General features: G+C 42.2%; 1 long non-coding RNA gene across 1 annotated transcript in view; it reads left to right on the forward strand.

Annotated features, from left to right (window-relative positions):
* The first annotated feature begins 808 nt into the window (after window positions 1-808).
* The window catches only part of LOC111540189, a 29,455-nt gene continuing 11,117 nt past the window's right edge, over window positions 809-19,146 (forward strand). Inside the window, exons 1-4 of the long non-coding RNA XR_002730916.1 lie at window positions 809-902; window positions 2,101-2,217; window positions 8,745-8,832; window positions 9,681-9,746. This is a non-coding gene — a long non-coding RNA (uncharacterized LOC111540189). The remainder of the gene's footprint in view (window positions 903-2,100; window positions 2,218-8,744; window positions 8,833-9,680; window positions 9,747-19,146) is intronic.

Below are 19,146 nucleotides of genomic sequence, written 5' to 3' on the forward strand. Positions count from 1 at the left end.
TCCCCTGAAACGTCAAATGTTGAAATCTAAGCCCCAAGGTGACAGTAAAAGGGGATGGGGCCTTTTGGGAAGTGATTAGACATAAGGGTAGAGCCCCCATGAATGGCATTAGTGCCCTTATAAAATAGGCTCAAGGGAGCTTCTTTCTCCCACCGTGTGGGAGCACAGAGAGAAGGCAACATCCATGAATCAGAAAACAAGATCTCATCAGATGCTAAATCTCCCAGGGTCTTGATACTGGACTTCTCAGTTTCCAGAACTCTGAGAAGTCTATTTCGGTTGTTTATAAGCCACGCTGTTTATAGTATTTTGTTATAGCAACCCAAATGGAATAAGGCAATGTGTCAAGAGGCTTAGCAGTGTACTGGGGTGAGGAGCAGGGACGGCGCAGACAGGCTGATGTGAGGCAATTCAGGCATCCTGCATTCACAGCTTTTAAATAGTTACCTTAGCCGGGCGCGGTGGCTCACGCCTGTAATCCCAGCACTCTGGGAGGCCGAGGTGGGTGGATCATGAGGTCAGGGGTTCGAGACCATCCTGGCTAACATGGTGAAACCCCGTCTCTACTAAAAATACAAAAAATTAGCCAGGCGCGGTGGCAGGCGCCTGTAATCCCAGCTACTCAGGAGGCTGAGGCAGGAGAATTGCTTGAACCCAGGAGGCGGAGGTTGCAGTGAGCCGAGATTGCACCATTGCACTCCAGCCTGGGCAAAAGAGTGAGACTCCATCTAAAATAAATAAATAAATATTTACCTTAATCCATTCACCCAATAGTTACTGAGCCTGTTTTCTCTACCATGCATTGTGTTAATTTTAGAGATCACAGCAGTGAATAAGACAAATAAATTGTCCGTCATTATGGAGCTTCTATTCTAATGGAGAAGGGATAAGCAAGGAAACAAGTAAGTAATCTCATTCTGTATGGTGATAATGTTATGAAGTAAATACCCAGGGTGATGGACTGGAGAGTAATGGGAAGAGGCCTGTTTTACATAGGGTTGTCCCAGGGCAATTGATTGAAGGTCCAACAGGTGAGGTTAAACCAGCTTTGGGAGGATCTGGGAAAAAGCAGGCCAGGAAGAGGAAAAGGCAGCTACCAGGGCCTGAGGTGGGAAGGGGCCGGTATGTTCTGGGGCCAGTGAAATGAAACAAGGCCAGAGTGGGAGGAGAGATGCTAAGAAATAAGCCTAGAAAGAAGAACACAAGGGAGGATGGGCAGGTACTTGGGGGCCCCATCTGGGAGTTTGAGTTTTATTCGTAACACAATGGAAGGACATTGGAGGGTTTTCAGTGGTAGACTGGCATGATAGGAATCATCTTTTAAAAATGTCACTCTGGCTGCTTTCTGGGAATTACAAATGGGCAATGGAGGATCCAGATAAGAGATTTCAAAGCCCTTTGGCAAACTCAGTGCCAGTCCTTGACTTCTTGTGAGATCTCCTTGAAAAAGCACTTGGCAAAGGGTCACTGCTTTTTACAAGTTCTAAAATTCGTGTTGAAATGAAATCATGGGGAGAATCTAATAAGAACTTTTTGGGCACTGTTTTATGAAGATCATAAAGGAGATTAGAAAAAAACATACATTTGGAGAAGTACCCCAAAAGTTTATGCATCTTTTAATTAATTAATGAATCATTCATTTATTCATTTTTTCTTTCTTTTATACAATAAATATTTATCATCTTTCTACTCTGTGCCAGGAACTGTGCTCTGTCCAGGGATTCAATGGGAGAATAAATGGATAGTATCTTCTGCCTTCTTGGGGCTTGTGGTCTACTCTAGGAAGTTTTCATAGCCTTTAAGAACTCAGCCATGTTGCAAGACAAGTTCCACAGACCTTCTGTACATCATATTACCTATAGTTAATAATATGGTATTGTGTACTTTAAAATACACAAAGAGGATAGCGCTCATGTTAAATTGTTTTAAACAAACAAAGAAACCAACTCAGAAAGTAACACAAGGTAATTTTTGGAGGTGATGGATATGTTTAGTACCTTGATTGTGGTGACAGGTACCGTGGTTTTACAGATATGTCCACATTCATCAAAATGTACACAATAAATATGTGTAATTATTTGTATATCTGTTGTACCTCAGTGAAGCATAAAAAGGGAAATTGAAAACAAAAAAGAACTGAGCCAAATGGAAGCACGAGGAAGAGTGGAGAGACGTCACATGGGAAGAGCCTCAGGTTCTCATAGGAGTGGGAGCTCGGTAAATATTGATTGACAAACAATTGATGTTGAACAAGTTGTTAACATCTCTGGACCTGTTCCTTGCTTTCAACAGAAGAGAAAAGCTGGGCAGAGGGCTGTAAACTCCGAGTAGCTGGCGTGTAAGTCTTCTTTCAGTGTTAAAAGTGGGATGCAGAAGTAGGATAGAAGGATAAGGGTGACACCAGCACAGCAATCTTAGCATCACTAAACATAGGATGACCTATGTGCGGACCTCCTAAATGGCACAATATGATGGATGTAGCACTCCCTGTGAAGTTTTCTTTACAGAAAATTGGACAATAGTTTGATATTGGTAAAGCTGCTAGAGCTACCTACCATTTACCGGAGATAATGAGGAAAGAGAAGCATGTTGAATGCATCACAGGTCACAACATGTAACCAGCCAACTCTAAGTGTAGACAGTTCTATAGGACAAATTATCTGTTTTTGTGTTTGTTTTTTTAAACGCAGAAAAGTGCCAGGTTTTGGGTGAGTTAGATTAAAGGAAACTTCAGAGACGTTTCAACCAAAAGCAATGATAAATCCCGTTTGGGTCCTCATTCCACAACTAGATGTAAAGTGACATTTTTGAGACAACCAAAGAAGAATGAACCCAAACTGCGTATGAGTTGACATTAAAGAGCTATTATTCATTTGTTAAGGACAATAATGGTTCTACGGTTTGGCTAAAGGAAAAGAAGTTCTCAGGTGTTTCATACTACAACATAAGTGAACCTTGATCACATCATGCTAAGTGAAATAAGTCAGACACAAAGGGACAAATATTGCATTGTATTATTCTACTTATAGGAAGTACCTAGAATAGTCAAATTCATAGAGACAAGAAGGTAGGAGGGTGGTTGCCAGGGGCCGGAGTCAGGGAGAAGTGGGGACTTAGTGTTTAATGGATTCAGAGTTTTAGCTTGGGAAGATGAAAAAAGCTCATGGTTGGATGGTGATGGTTGTACAACAATATGAATCTACTTAACGCATGTGAACTTACACTTAAAAATGTTTACAATGGTAAATTTTATGTGATGTTTATTCTACCATGATAAAAAAAGAGAGTTCTTAGGTATGAGAGAGAAATGCTGGAGTAATTCCAGGTGAGTGAATGATCTGATGCCTGGGATTTGCTTTAAAATAGTCTAGTAAAACAAAACAAACAAAAAGTCTGGAGGATAGAGGAGAAACAAGACCAGGAAAATGTGTATATTGTTGAGGCTGAGTGATGGATAATGAGGGCTAGTTATAGTATTCCTTTACTGATGATATGTTAAACACTTTATAATATGAAGTTTAAAATATCTCTGTCATGGTTTGGTATGTTAATTTTCTGAGATGCTTGCTCTTTTTAGAGGACTCAATTAAAAAAGCAAAACCAAGTCCTGCAAAGCCCTAGTAACATGAGCTGTCATGGTATGAAATTGAGTGTAAAAGAGGGCCCAAGCTCCAGGACGTGGTCATAGAGACTGCATTATAGTGAGCAACTGCCTCATATGTTATATAGGCACTCTGTGCTGCTGCCCTTGTCATACTGCTGGGCAGAATAAATAAAACTGTACGCATCAGTGGCCCTTCTTGCTGCCTACACCTTAGAACCATTGGGGAGCGTTTAAAAATACTAACGCTCAGGCCCCACCTCAAAACAATACCAATTGAGCTAGAATTTCTGAAGGAGGGCTCCAGAGAGCAGTAGTTTCATAGAGCTCCTTAGGTGATTCTAATATGCAGCCAAGGCCAAGCGCTACTAGTATATGAACTGCTTGGTACCTAGGAGGTACTCACAAAATGCTGATTGAAAAAGAACCTGGAACAAGTTGCCTAGTATGCTGTGTTTCAGCCATTTGACAAAAGTCTTTTACGGAAAATGATTTATATGCAACCTTTTCTCCCTTCCACCCAGGGGATCCGACTACCAGAGGCCAGAAACTTATTTCTGGAGTCTTTGCTGGAGCAGGCATTCTTATGCCCAAGAGAGTATTGTGGTGGCTGTTAGCAAGAGCCTGGAAAGATAAGAACAATTTCAAAAATGTTTTTGGGGCATCACAAAAACCCCATTGTAACACAACGCTAGTTGGAATAACATTAAAGAAAAGTGAATTGTGCCTGTTTATCAAAGGGAAAATGAAAGCCCCTTGGAAATGAGTTTTATTTCGAAGCTGAAGCCTTTAATCAAATTGACAATAAAAGATATGGTCCTTCTATGAACCGAGGAATGATAAGCAGCCATTTGCAATCTCAATACATAGCTTCTGGTATTTAACTCTATGTTTCATCCCTGGTGTATTGAGAATGAACCAATTTTCATGATGGTTAGAGAGAAATGGAGTCCTTACCCTGATTCAGTTAACTGAGTGTACAGTGGAAATAATTCCACATATCTTTCTTTCCTCACCTCTGTGCCTTGGAATTCAGAAAGAATATTCACAGGCAATCACTTTAAACAGACTGACAAAAGCACGTGCTCAAAACTTTCATTGCAAAGAACTTTTCCATATAGTAATAGACTTTAAACCTGAAGTGAAGCATATGTATGTTTGTGTGTGTCTGTGTGTGTGTGTGGGTGTGTGTGTGTTTGTTGTGGTGGGGGCTGTCTTTTTATTTCTCCAGAGCCAAACAGGGTGAGTAGTAGATGAATAGAATTGCCAGACTTAGCAAATAAAAATGCATAATTCCCAGTTAAATTTGAATTTTGGATAAATTTGCAAATATCACCTGAGACATACTTACACCAAAAAATATTCAGTTTTTATCTGAAACGCAAATTAAAGTGGGCAGCCTATATTTTATCTGGAAACTGTACAAGAAGAAAAGAGGGTCCTTCCTCTTACATATACAGAGTCCAAATATCTTACTCCAGCATGTCCAGGATGTCTTGGAGGTGCAGATCGTCAATAAATGTCCAAAAATACGGGCCAGGAGGGTGATATTCGCAGTCAGTATCAAGAAGTCAGTGTATCAGTTAGCAGATGCTTCATAGCATCACCTCAAAACTCTATGGCTTAAGATAATAATTTACTACTGCTAACACTTTTGTGGATTGATCGTGGTTTGTTCATGTAGGCTCGACTGGGGTTTATAACTATAGGTCTGTGATTAATTTGGGGTAGTTCAGCTTAAAGCAATGGTAGTTGGAGAGACTATGCTCCCTAAATCTCTCTTCTTCCTCCTGACAACAGTGGGATCATTGGTGCATGGTCCACTCACAGTGATAACAAAGGCACAAGTGTACACGTGGAAATATGCAAGGCCACTCAAGGCCAAAGCTCAGAACAAGTACGCTGCCATTTCTGCCTACATGCTATTGGCCAGAGCAAGTCACATGACCAGACCCAAAGTCAAAGGGTAGGGAAGTACCTTCCACCCACGAAGAGGCTATGGCAAGGGTGTGAATCAGGGCTAACAATTCAGCCTACCACAGGCAGGCACAGGGAAATTGAGGTTTAGGGAAGGGAATCAAGTCATTGGCATCTTTTGGAAGCAAAGAGGACCTAGACATGCAGGGAGGGGGAAACAGGAGGTCAGTTACTGGGGAGCTGGGCTACAAGATCAGAGGGGCTCCAATGCAAGACGTACTTGATTCTTAATTTGATGCCAATATTTCCATGTGCCTGGAAAAGTTCTCATGGACTGAGATGAGACAGAACATACAGGTAGGGATTTAATGGCCTTGGCAATGAAAGTTACAGGACAGGAGTATGGTTAGCAGTTCTCCTAAACTTTACTCCTTAACTCACATTGCACCCCTTGCCATCTCACCCTCCATTAATTACTCCTTTGACTGAAGAGACAAGACACCAAGGCCATGGTAAAAGACAACTCATTTGCAATCATTAGTGTTGTAGTCAAGACTTTTTCCATTCAAAGAGGAGAAATCCAACAAACCAGTCCAAGCTAAAAAGGGAAATGTTAACGTATAACTAAAAAGCCTATGGATATCAGCTTCAGGCAAGGCTGAATCCAGGTGCTCAAATGATGTCAATGGGGACCTGTGTTTCTCTGTTCCTGGGCTCTGTGCTGGCATCATTCTTAGGCAAGGTTCTGCTTCATGAGGCCACAATGGCCGCTGAAAGCTCCAGATGTACACTCTATCAACTTGGCAACTTAGGAAGAAAGATCACAACCCCCCCCACCACTCCCCCCGCCTTTTTTTTTCAATTCAGTGAAAATCCTGGAATTGAGTTTTGGGCTTAATGTGGGTCAAATGTCTACTTTAGGCTTAGTGTGGATCAAATGTCCAGGATACTGATTTGCCGTACCTGAGTGTGCGAAGCCGAATTGTGACATCTGATCACTCCCACCTAATCCACTCTGACTGAAAGCAGGGGAGGGGTGGGAAAATTAGGGAAGTGTAACCAAAGATGCTGTGCAGGCAGAAAAGCAACACATATCTCTATGGCTTCTCATTTTCCTTAGAGTAAAAGCAAAAGCTCCTTCAGTATCTGCTTTCCCCAATTGTCACTGTCCTATTACCTCCTACTCTCCCCAGCTTTATTTCTTTTCAGCTGTACTTGCCACCTTCCTCTCGCAGGCATTCAAGGAGCACCTATATTAAGCAGCCTGTGCCACCTATTTGGACACTTTCTCACTGATACCTCCCTAAACTATTTTAAATAGCAATCTGAGCCCTCATCACTTCTAATCACTTTTACCCTGATTTACTCTTGTCCTCCTTTTTTTTTAAATAGTATTTCTCATATCATGTTTATTGTTTACTCTGTCTCCACCTTCATTCCCATCCCCTTCTTTACTGCCTGTAGAATCCCAGCTTCACAAGGGCAGAGGTTCTTTGTATCATTCATGAATATATCTCAAGGGCCAAAAATCGTGTTGGCCACATAGTAGGTCCTCAGTAAGTATGTGTAGCATGAACCTACTACAGTTTCTGAGAGATGCTAAACATCAGGTCAATTTTAGAGAGAAGGGATTTGCTAGGGTTGCAATTCCACAACGATCCAAATCCCCAACTCCCCTGTGATGTACCCATGAGAGAAACATTAATGTTTCCTTCTGAACTTAGATAAGACCCACCAGGTAAGCCCTATGAATCAACGAACACTTCCTGAAATTAGGAAATTATGCTCTAGCCTTGCATACAAGATGGAACTTGGGATATCAGCCCAGGTGTGGTACAACTAGGGAATACCAGATGTCTTTCTCTGTGGCGGTGGTGGTGGTGGTGGAGTATGACTAAGAAGCTAGATAGCATCAAAGTGGAGGTGATGGACATTGAAAGAGAGATGGAGAAGTGTCTAAAACAAGATTAGGGCTGTGTATGGTGGCTCACGCCTGTAATCTCAACACTTTGAGAGGCTGAGGTGGATGGATTGCTTGAGCCCACGAGTTCAAGACAAGCCTGGGCAACATGGTGAAACCCTGTTTCTATTAAAACACAAAAAATTAGCTGGGCATGGTGTCACATGCCTGTAGTCTCAGCTACCTGGGAGGCTGAGGTGGGAGGATCATCTGAGTTCTGGAGGTCAAGGCTGCAGTGAGCCATTATCATGCCACCGTACTCCAGCCTGGGCCACAGAGTGAAAACCTGTCTCAAAAAAAAAAAAAAAAAAAAAAAAAAAAAAGTAAAGAAAAGAAAAGAAATTAAAACAAGAATAGATCTTCATATTTTATACCTTATCTTGGAAGGAAAGGCCTTAGTTACCTGGTCCAAAATTGAAGAGTGTTTTATGGGCTGATGGCACGTATATAATCATGAGGTATCTTAGTTTATTTTTATTGTGCACCAAAGGGTCGTAACTCTTCTTGCCAAACTAGTACACTTCTGAAAGTCACATGACTGATCATGGAATCCTCCAGGTGTGGGCATGGAGCTCTCATTTCATTTACCTAAGCCACAGCTTTTGCATCTTTCTGAGATGTGAATAGCATTCATTGGGTCCTCGAGAGATCCAATACCCACTGCCCAATTTCCATTGGTTTTATGAGGAATAGATGTTTTTCACTCCCTATTGTTAAGCTGCTGCTATTGAGAAATGATATGGAGATATGGAAAGTGTGCTGAGATTAGCAGTGAGTGGGACTGTGCACCACTTCCAAATACAGCATGCATTTGGAAGAGCTCATGCATTTGGAAGGCCCTGTTTGAAAGGTTATTTCTTAGGGGCTTTCCGAGAGAGCTGCACTTAAACAACAACAAAACAAATTAAACAGTTTGTGGTGAAAGCAGAGCAAAGGGTGGACCCCAAATTAACATGAGGGCCCATCTGCACTTGGGGGACTCCAGAACTCAGATCCTTGGGAATGCCTCTGTTTGCCAGTGACCTTATGTGTTTGTTTAACTGTCCAACTGAGGGTTCACCCTGACATTTAGGCAAAAAGTCAGAGCCTGTGGAATTACGGTGACAATTCAAACATGAGAAAGAAACAGCTGCCCAACAGGGCCACAAGAAATACTGCTATTCAGGAAAACTGCTTTTCAGGTTTTTTTTTTTTTGTCTTTCTTTTTTTCTTTCTCTCCTCACGAGATGTTGGTTACTGAGATCTCCTCCCCTGATTGTACTCCAGGTGTCTGTGGAGGAGGTGGCAACAGGCAGTTCCCGCCCTCTGGGAAGGAGCAAAGAAGTGGGGAAGGCAAGAAAGACACTGGAGAAAGGTACAGGATAATTTGTGTCGAGACTGGTGCCTTAAAAGGTGGTAGGAACAGATGGTTTAAAGGGAGGAACTGCTTCTTTGCACATGCAAAGAGAATTTCTGCAAAAATCTTCCAGAAACTTTTTGCAATTCTTATCCCCTTACAGCTGGACAGGGCAACTAAAAAGTGATGAGTAAGTGAGGAAGACTTCGCTTTTTGGTTGATCATTCTCTGCACTGTTTGGTTAACTTATCTTCCATATCTATTGTTTTTTAATTGAAGGTTTTTGAAAAGATCTATTTAATTACAACAAAATAAGTCACAGGCACTTCATTCACTCTACCTTTATTCTCTATGAGCCAGGGAAAAGGGCTTCACTTACCAGCTGTGTGGACTTGGGCAAATTATTTAACCTTCCTGTGGCCTATTACCTCATTTAAAAAATAGGGTTAATAATAGTGCCTGCATTTAGGGGTGGTTGGAGGACTCAGTGAGATAAGATACAAGGCTGGGTGCTGGTTATGACAAGCACTCAGTAATCTTAGCTATCACTATCACTAGTCTAGTTCAAATGCTGTCCGAACACAGAACTCAGCAGCATAGTCTAGTTTGTCCTAAAGACAGGCCCTAGTGGTCATGGCAAGTGACAGCAGCAGCTGCCTTGTGGACTGTTGTCTCTGGTCCCATGGCTGGGGCTCTGATGGACAAGGTTGCATGGTGCATAGATGGCTCCTAAGTGTTCAGATCATCAGAGGCAGGAAGGAACAGCTGTTTGGGATTGGAACCATGGGAACAGGCAGAAGGCAAGGTTAATGGGGTCACAGACACACCTGTCATTATCTTAGTAAAATAAATTGTCTGCCTAACAGCATGTCCTGATAGATCTGAGAAGAATAGAAAATTTGGAGCGGCCCAAGTGGTAAACAAGAAATGAAGTATGTATTCTATAATTTGGTTAAAATGTCATCTTCCCTGCCTTCTCCTTACTTTTCCACTGAATATGTCTGGGGCTGGAAGGGTCTTAGCCATATATAGAATCATAAAATAATTGAATATAAGGACAGAAAGGAACTATATAGATAAATTTGATCCAGTCCCGAATGTCAATAGTGCCAAGGTTGAAAATCCAGTCTAAGTTAATGACATCTTCCCCCTTATAATGGTTAGTTTAAAATTCCAGGCTTAAGCCAATTAGCACAAGGTATATCAAGTAACAGAGAAGATGATTTATACTAACTTATACAACTAGGACATTTATTTATCTCATATAGTAGGAAGTTCAATGGTAAGGCAGACTTCAGGTCTGGATGATCCAGTAACTCAACAATGCCATAAAGTTTAGTTTTTCTCTATTTCTCTACTCTGCCATTCTTGGTGTGTGAGCTGTGGTGTTAGGCTGTTTTCTAAGGTGTCTGTCAGCAGCAGGTGGGGTTGGTGTGCTTTCTTGTTTCTAACCCGTGTTGGGGAAGAGAGGAGAGAAGAGAGAGGAGAGAGGAGGGAGGAGGGAGGAGAGAGGAGGGAGGAGGGAGGAGGGAGGAGGGAGGAGGGAGGAGAAAGAGAGAAAGAGAAAGAGAGAGAGCACCTCTCTTCCAGCCATGTGATGAGGAGTCCATAATTTCAATCAGATTAAGGCAATTTAGGATATGTGTTCACCTCTAGACCAGTAGTAGTGGTCAGGTAAAGACCTTGATTGTCTTAAATAGTCGTCAGGTGAATATCTTGATTGGCTTAAGCCTGGAATTTTAAGTCAACCATTAGTAAGGGGGAACACATTAGCTTAGACCTGGATTTTCAACCTTGGCATTTTTCACATTTGGGGCTGGATAAACACCTGTTGTGGGGGATGTCCTGTGCCTTGCAAAATGTTCATCACCATTCCTCATCTCTGCCCACACACTGCCAAGAGTAAGGGGCCATGTGGATAGAGGAGCAGCTGGGAGGAGGACAGGGACCAGATGGGACAAGATCTTGTAGACCATGTTCGGGATTTCCGTTTTTATCTTAAAAGTACTGGGAAGGGACAAATGGACTTTAAATAAAGGATAGTTCTAGTTGAAGTCTGGAGAAAAAAATAGGAGCAGACCAGTAGGGGAAACAGAGGGCCCTGATATTGCAGTAGAGCAGGTGATAACTGAGTCTGTTCCAGCTATGGTGGTGGAAGTAGAAATGGAGAGAAATGGACATATTTGAGTGCTACTTGGAAGCTAAACCAGATAGAACCCAGTGCTGGAGTCAATATGGGAGATGAGGAAAGGAAGATATTAAGAATGAAGCATGGATTTCTGGTTTGTTAACTTTGAGAACACTGGAGAATGATCAGATTGTAGAAGGAAGATCATGTTCTGAATATATTGAGTTTGAGGCCTGTCTGAGATATTCAAGTAGAAATGTCAAATTGGCAGATGGAGATATCAGCATGGTCTTCATGAGATAATATTTGACTGGAGAAGGTAGTGAGCATGCTGAAAACTCACTTTAAGGGACTCTGATACTTAGCAGTTGCAGGTTGGATAAGGAGCCATGAATCTTGGAAGGAGAGGCCAGAGGAACATAATTAAGAGGGGTAGGAGGGGGTCCCAGGAGAGGGTTGTATTCCTTAAGCCATTGCAAGAGAGCATTTTGAAAGGGAAGGCTTGATCAGCAGTGTTATATGCTGTGGAGAGGAGATGGAGGGTGAGGACCAAAAGATCGTCCTTTGGATTTAGTGACATGGAGGCCATTGGTGACTCCAGCAAGAACCATTTGAGTGTTGAAGTCAGAAGCCAGGTTGGAGAGGCTGGATGAGTGCATGGGAGAAAACAAAGGACATAGAGTTGATTTCTTGTGGAGAGGTTTGTCTGTGGAGGAAAGAAAAGAGAGGAGGATAGCTGGAGGAGAAGTGAGGGTCAGGGAGAGTTTTTCTTTAGGAAGAGACACATGGCTATGTTTAAATGGTTTATGAGGGTGGGAGAAGAGGTTGGCAAATACAGGACAGAAGTGGAAATGAACAGTGTAAAGTTACTGAAAAAGCAGGAGGGAATGGAATCCAGGACAAAGGGCACTTCTATTGTAGCCAGAAAGGAGGAGAGAAGAAGCATGCATGTATGTGGATTTGAAGGGTTTGTGGCTGGAAGTTGCTAGCATTACTGCTTGAATTCTTCTATGGCGCCTGTCAGTAGGTAGCTCAGTGTCTGCACAAAAGGTGTGGGGAAGCTTCTCTTGTCAAATATATTTGGGATATGCTATGTTAAGTTTAAGCAGTTTTCTTTTCGTCACTGCAGGACTTTCCAAGGCCTTTAATACATAAGCATTCATTGTGAGAGTTTAAGAGGAGGGTAGATGAAACAGCATTTCCCACTGGACCATAGAGTTGTCTAAGTGCACAGCCTCTCATGGAATCAGTTTCGTGTTTCAGTGTTTCACTCTGGGAAACACTAAGCAGAATCCACACCTTTGTTTTATGGCAGAAGAACCTGAAACCCTGAGACGGGATAGGGTAGACAGTTGTTTGGTTGAATTAATAGCCATGGGGACACTTCTGCAGGGAGCACAGGGGCTCCCACAGGCCTTCACTTATGTGAGCACAGCCCTTTTACTCTTGTTTGTGCTGGTGACCCCAGCACTCTGCCTTAGCTGGAACCATATAGTTCTACTTTGAAATATGAAATTGCATGGAGAGGTAGCCATTACACCTTTGTGTGTTACCTGAAAGGATCTACGGCAAGACATAAATCTACCGGCTCTGAGTTCAGCCTGCCTGGAGTTCGTAACAGAACTAGCCGTGTGCCCTTGAGCATGTGACTTAATTTCTCTGTGTTTCAATTTTCTCATCTGTATGCAGGGAGTAGTCACGGCATCTCTACCACAAATAATTGTTGTGATGATTAAATAGAATAATAAGGCTGGACGCAGTGGCTCATGCCTATAATCCCAACACTTTGGGAGGCCGAGGCAGATAGATTACTTGAGGTCAGGAGTTTGAGACCAGCCTGGCTAACATAGTGGAACTCCATCTCTACTAAAAATACAAAAATTAGCCGGGCGTGGTGGTGCACACCTGCAGTCTCAGCTACTCAGGAGGCTGAAGCATGAGAATCCCTTGATCCTGGGAGGCCAAGGTTGCAGTGAGCTGAGATCATGCCACTGCACTCCAGCCTAGGTGACAGAGTGAGGCTCTGTGTGAAATAATAATAATAATAATAATAATAATAATAATAATAATAATAATAATAATAATAATAAATAGAATAATACTTATAAAGGGCTTAAGATAGTGTCTGACCTGAGTAAGTACCTAATAACTGTTAGCTATTACTGGGAACAGAGGGGCGGCTGGGTCACAACCTATAAACAGGGCAGCAGAGAAAGCCGGCAAAAGAAAAGAAAAATGAACAGATGTGTCAAGCAAGGTAGAAGAGAGTAATAAAAGAGTAATAGAGAAAGGCTTTTCTCAGAGCCTGGATCTGCCTTGGGATTTGTGAGACGGCCCTATGTCTTTATAACAAATTCCCCTATTAGCTTAAAGCTAGCTCAGTGACTTGCAAACAAATAGACACAGTGGCTAGAGTGGTTGAAGAGAATTTGAACCTGAGTGCCATGGCTTCTAGTGCAGGACTCTGATTGTTACCACACGTAGTTTGTTTAGGACTTAGATATAACTCATCAAGAAAAATCTTCTCCCAGAGAAAGAAAGCAGACCTTTGCAGCTGGCAACATATTGTGTCTGGGATTACATTTAGTGTCCCTGGTTCCAGGAGAGGCAGAATCTTCACCTTCCAGCTGTGCAGTCAGCAGCTGACTGAAGCTGTTGAAGGTGTTACAGAGATGCAAGGCACTGAAGGCTCTGAAGCTGTGTCAGCCCCCCTTCTCCCTTTAAAATGTTCAACTCAATGGTTTGTCTATGACATCATCTAGAAATTGATGCAATGGATAGTGTTTGCCTGTTGCTGAGTTTGGGTTTCCCATGAATGTCCATGACTCCAAAGTTCAGCTTGCTCACTTCATCCTGCCTGGAATACCTTACCCTTCTTTTTCTCCCTGTGGTGGGCCTACTCTTGTGAAGCTCAAACTTGAGTAGGCTGGAGATCGCCTGTTAAACTGCCACTTTCCTGGGCCCCACGCTGGATTCTGACTCAGTCACTCCGGGATGGGACCCAGGAGTCTGCATGTTTAACACATACCCCAGATGATTTTGATGTAGGTAGTTCAAGGTACCACTCTTTGAAAGCACTGCACACTCTTACCCAGATCTTTTGGAAAGAATTCCAGAATTGTGAAATATATGGAGTGGGATTTTTAAGAAAAATTTTGATGTTGAAAATCAAAGTTCTGTAGGGGCTATATATTTATTTATTTATTTATTTTTAACTTGTGCCTCAGTTTTCTGGTGTGTTTAATTGGGCCAGTAGTGGAGAGGCCTCTCTCTTGAGGTTGCTGCGTGGCTCAGATCAGCTAAATGCAAATGAAGGACAGTCTGTAAGTGGGAAGGCCCATGGCAATCATTATTTTGTGTTAAAATACAAGTCTCAGTGCTGGAAAGGATCTTAGTGGCTATGTAACCTAACACTTAAATTTTCAGCAAGAAAGGGCTGGAGCAGAAACCACATCTTACTTTCCACTGTATTCCCTGATCCAGCTCAGTGCTTCCTCCGTGGCAGCAAGCTTAATTTTTGTTGATAAGGACCCAATATTTTTAAGCTTTTGAATGCAAATGAGTCATCACCCAAGATGCCGATTGGCTGACACGAGTCCTATTTGGTCGGATACTAAATAACGAAGAGGAAAAAACTGGTTATTAATGCAAAGAGGCTAGGAAAAGGCAGTGAATAGCGGCCCAAAAATAGCCTCAATAATTATAAGTCTTACAAAGCCTGTTGCGACGTACTTTATGAGTCAAAAATGAAGTGTGTGTGACATGAAATGAATCATTCTGTGAATAAGAGAAGTAATCTTGCTTATTTAAATGTGTTTTGTCAGCAGTGATGCTCTCTCCTGAATAATGCGTGCCCTTAAACAAAAATGATGGATAGCTTTGTTGGTGTAACATGAGATGGATACAATTCTGCCAGTAAAAAAAAAAAAAAAAAAAAAAAATCATGGTAATTTAGTATTAAATGGACTCTGGCCTCACCTTAATTTAAAAAAAATTATGACACACTTAAGTAAGTTTTCATGTATCAACCCTTTGTATTTTGGGAATACATGGTTAGCCTCTTTCTTTCACATCAGAATTGATCGGTAGGAATAAGGAGACCATGTTTCTCCATGTATCTCTCTCCAGAGCAATCTGTCAGTATTATTATATGCCATTCTCATAAGCTGCTTATCTTATATAAAGCAAATTAGTCCTATTTTCATACTCTTATTATTGTAATTATTTCCAGTGTTTTTATTGGGATGGGGGAGATTGCATGCATTTCTTTGATGTATTGGTACCTTGTTCTTGTTTCCAGAACAAAATTGAGACAGATATATTAAGATTACTGTCTCTGCTGATTTGTTGTGATACATTGAAGGTTTTGGACTTCAACAAATAAATTCCTTCTTCCACTTCTGAGTTTGAAACAATTGAGAGACTCACACAGGAAGCAGGCCAAACGAGAGGTCCAAATTTCTTCTTGATGACTGAGAAACTGTTGAGAATGTGATTATCAACCATGGCTAAGAGGATTTGTTAAGATTTTCCTCAAGAATTAGATAGTTATGACTGTTAGTTGCGCCCTCCCATTCCATATCCTCTTTTTCCTTAGTAATAGAGTTCCCAGGCTTTGGTAGGGCACATGGTCCTTAAGGAAACAAACAAACAAACAAAAAACATATTTCCACTCTCCTTTGCAGATGGATAGCCATATGACTAAATCCTGGCCAATATGATTTAAGTGGTGTGTGTAACTACTTGAAAGTGCCCTGAAAGGGAAGTCCATCTTTATCTTCTTCCTTCTTCCTGCCAACTGGAAGGTGGATGTGATGGCTGGAACTCCTGGAAGCTATTCTGGAATTCTACCCACATGCTGACAATGGTAGAACAAGACAAGAGGCTCTGGGTTTTCTGATGGCCATGAAGTATCATAGTAGTTTCAAATGGCTTACCTCTGTATATCACTTATATTCAAAAGGTAAAATTTTCGATCTGACTTAAACCCTAGTTATTTGGGGTATTCTGTCATTTACAGATAAACTTAGTCTTAATACAGGCAGTTAAAGGTCTCTCTAGATCCAGATCCTGGAGATCCACATCCCGGCAGAGAGAAGGTAGAAATGTTTTTTTGTCAGCAGTGATGGACAGATCACAAAAGAAAACTACTCAAAAGCGGCTGAATCCTCAACATTATGTTCTTTCCTCCAAACACCAATCAGGTTAGTGATTGTTTACCCCAAGGAGAAAATGACTGGAGGTACCAAGAGAGGCCAGGAATATTAACTAATGGAGGACCCTCTATATGGAAACATGAGACTTGGAAAAAAGAGGTTCTCCTGAACCTGGGAAATATGAATGCACCAAAGATTGCAAAGGCTGAAAAATGGGATTGACAAAACACATTCCACCGACAGTAAAGTAGACCTTTGCCATTATGACCAGGGATTCATGTTGCTGGGCAGCGGGATAGGCAGGACTCATTTATGTAGGTTTTTAAATGCCAGATGGAAGAGTTGTGAGCTTATATTTTGGCAAAGAAGGAGGAGTCAGTTATTGTTATGTGACCCTTGACTAGGTACCATGCAAGGAATGTATCATGGATGTTGGCCCCACAAGGATAGTGGAGGGTGGCTGAAGCATTTCCCCAACAATCCACAGACAAAGTTTGAACACCTCAGCGTGCTGGGGCTCTGATGTGACTACCACCCATCAACCTATCAGACTCATCTCTTGGCATTCTCCTCCTTGATTTGAGGTTCTAGCGATACCAAGGGGCTTTCAGCATGCACATTCCCTCCCACCTCATACTTCTGGACCTTTCCACATGTTATTCTCTGCCTGGAACAGCCTCCCTACTTTCTTCAAGATTCAGCTAAGATTTTGCCTCTTCCAAGAAAACTTCAGTCAGTTTAGGCCAGGTTATGTTGCAGCAACTAACAGTTCCAGATTTAGTGGATTAAAACAACGCTTGTTTTTCATGTGTGTTTCACGTTAATTTCAAGCCAGCAAAAGTAACCTGATCATCACAGGAGTTCAGTCCTTCAGAATGACCAAGGCTTCATCTCAAACCATGCTCCATGGTGGCAGAGGCAGGGAAACAGGAACATGAGACGCCATGCACTGACTTCCAAAGCTTCTTCCCAGAGGTAACACATGCCACTCTGGTCACATTTGACTGTACAAAGAGTCACCGAGCTAAGTCTGCTCCCAGAGGGAGGTAAGTGTGATCATCCCTAGGGAGGAGAAGCAGCTAACACTGTCTACTGCAGCCCTCTAAACCTCACCTTTCTGTCTTTGGCTCCTGCAAAGCATATGTTCTGTACCCCCTTAATGTCCTGAGCACACTCCTGTTTTAACTTCTCCTCCTCTCCATCATTGCTTGCGATGTACAAGGCACTGCACTAAGCCTTCTTCATCCTTTCATTCAATCCTCACAGTAACTCTGTGGAGTTATTATGTATAATATTGTTATTAACACATTTAATTCTGACAACATTCTTCGGAGGAGAAGCTGTGATTATGCCCATTTTATAGTTGATGAAACCGAGTCACAGAGAGGTTAAGTGACTTGCCTAAGATCACAAGGCTAGTAAGTAGCACAGCCAAGATTTGAACCCAGGCAGTCTGTCTCCAGACAGGTCACCAAACTAGCCACCCTTTGTCCTAAGTGTTTTACATATATATTAACTCATTTGACTCCTGCAACAAGAATAGGTACTCTTCTTGCCATTTGACACATGAGAAGCTGAGGCACAGAGAGGTAAAGTAATCTGTCCAAGCTCCCTCAGAGGAAAGTGGGCTTTAATCCCAGGGAGTCAGGTTCCAGGGCCAGAGCTTTCAGCTACTGTGCCATTTTGTCACAGTGTTTGTTCATTTTTAATCTACCTGATATGGACCTCTCTACAAGGGACCAGATGGGTTTGCGTATGGATACAACAAGAACAACACACATTCAGATGAGAATAGCCACTCCATTCCATGGAATGAGCTCTTTATATTCAGTGGGTAATGTGTATATCTGTGGTTTTTGTGTAGCTCTCAAATACAGTATAATTCCAAGGTTGTGTTGAATCCCTCCTTGCTAGGAATTTGGGACGCTTTAGTTTCATATGGCCATAAAAATTGTCTCTGTTCTGGTTCTGATAACATGCTATTCTGTGTTCCATGATGGCCCACATCCCACATTGACCTATGTAGGTTCATTCATTCACTCACTCATTTGGTCATTAAAAATATATTAAACCCTACTAAGTACCAGGCACTAATGGAGTTACTGAAGATATAGAACTTCATCTCTCTCTTTCTCTCTTATCTGTCTATCTATCTATCTATCTATCTATCTATCTATCTATCTATCTATCAATCAATCAAACAAAACAGTGAAATACCTGCCCTTGTAGCATTTACAGTCTAATGAGGAGAATTAGATAATATACAAGTGAGTGGTAAGTGCTAGGAAGATAAATTAAGGAGGGAAGGGAAATAGGGAGTGCCTAGGGGAAAGGGGAGTTGCTTATTTAGACTGGGAAACTAGGGAAGACCTTGCTGAGACAGAGTCCAGGAAGAGGTGAGAGTGTAAGCCATGTACATATATGTGAAGAGTCTTCTAGATCCAAAAGAACAGCAAGTCCCTGAAATGGGAGCATGAGTAATGGGCTTGAGGAGCAGTACAGAGGCTGGTGAGGCTGGAGCAGAGCAAGTGAAGCAGAGAATACTGGGCAGAGGGGATGCTGGGGCAGTTGGAGGTACAAAGATAATCTAGGACTTTGTGGGCCTCTGTGTGGCCTTTGGATCTTATTTTGAGTGAGAAAGGGTGCCCCTGGGGGACACTGATCAGCAGAGTCACTATCCACACACTACATCCAAGCTGCCATGTGGAGAAAAGGAAAGCCAAATTCTCACCAAGAAGGGTGGTTTAAGAAATTATAGCGGCCAGGTGCGCTGGCTCACACCTGTAATCCCAGCACTTTGGGAGGCTGAGGTGGGTGGGTCACGAGGTCAGGAGATCGAGACCATCCTGGCTAACACAGTGAAACCCCGTCTCCACTAAAAATACAAAAAAATTAGCAGGTGTCTGTAGTCCCAGCTACTCGGGAGGCTGAGGCAGGAGAATGGCGTGAACCTGGGAGGTAGAGCTTGTAGTGAGCTGCGACTGCGCCACTGCACTCCACCTTGGGTGACAGAGTGAGACTCCATCTCAAAAAAAAAAAAAAAAAAAA

This window comes from Piliocolobus tephrosceles, chromosome 10 (assembly GCF_002776525.5).
Source record: "Piliocolobus tephrosceles isolate RC106 chromosome 10, ASM277652v3, whole genome shotgun sequence".
In the NCBI taxonomy this organism is placed as follows: domain Eukaryota; kingdom Metazoa; phylum Chordata; class Mammalia; order Primates; family Cercopithecidae; genus Piliocolobus; species Piliocolobus tephrosceles.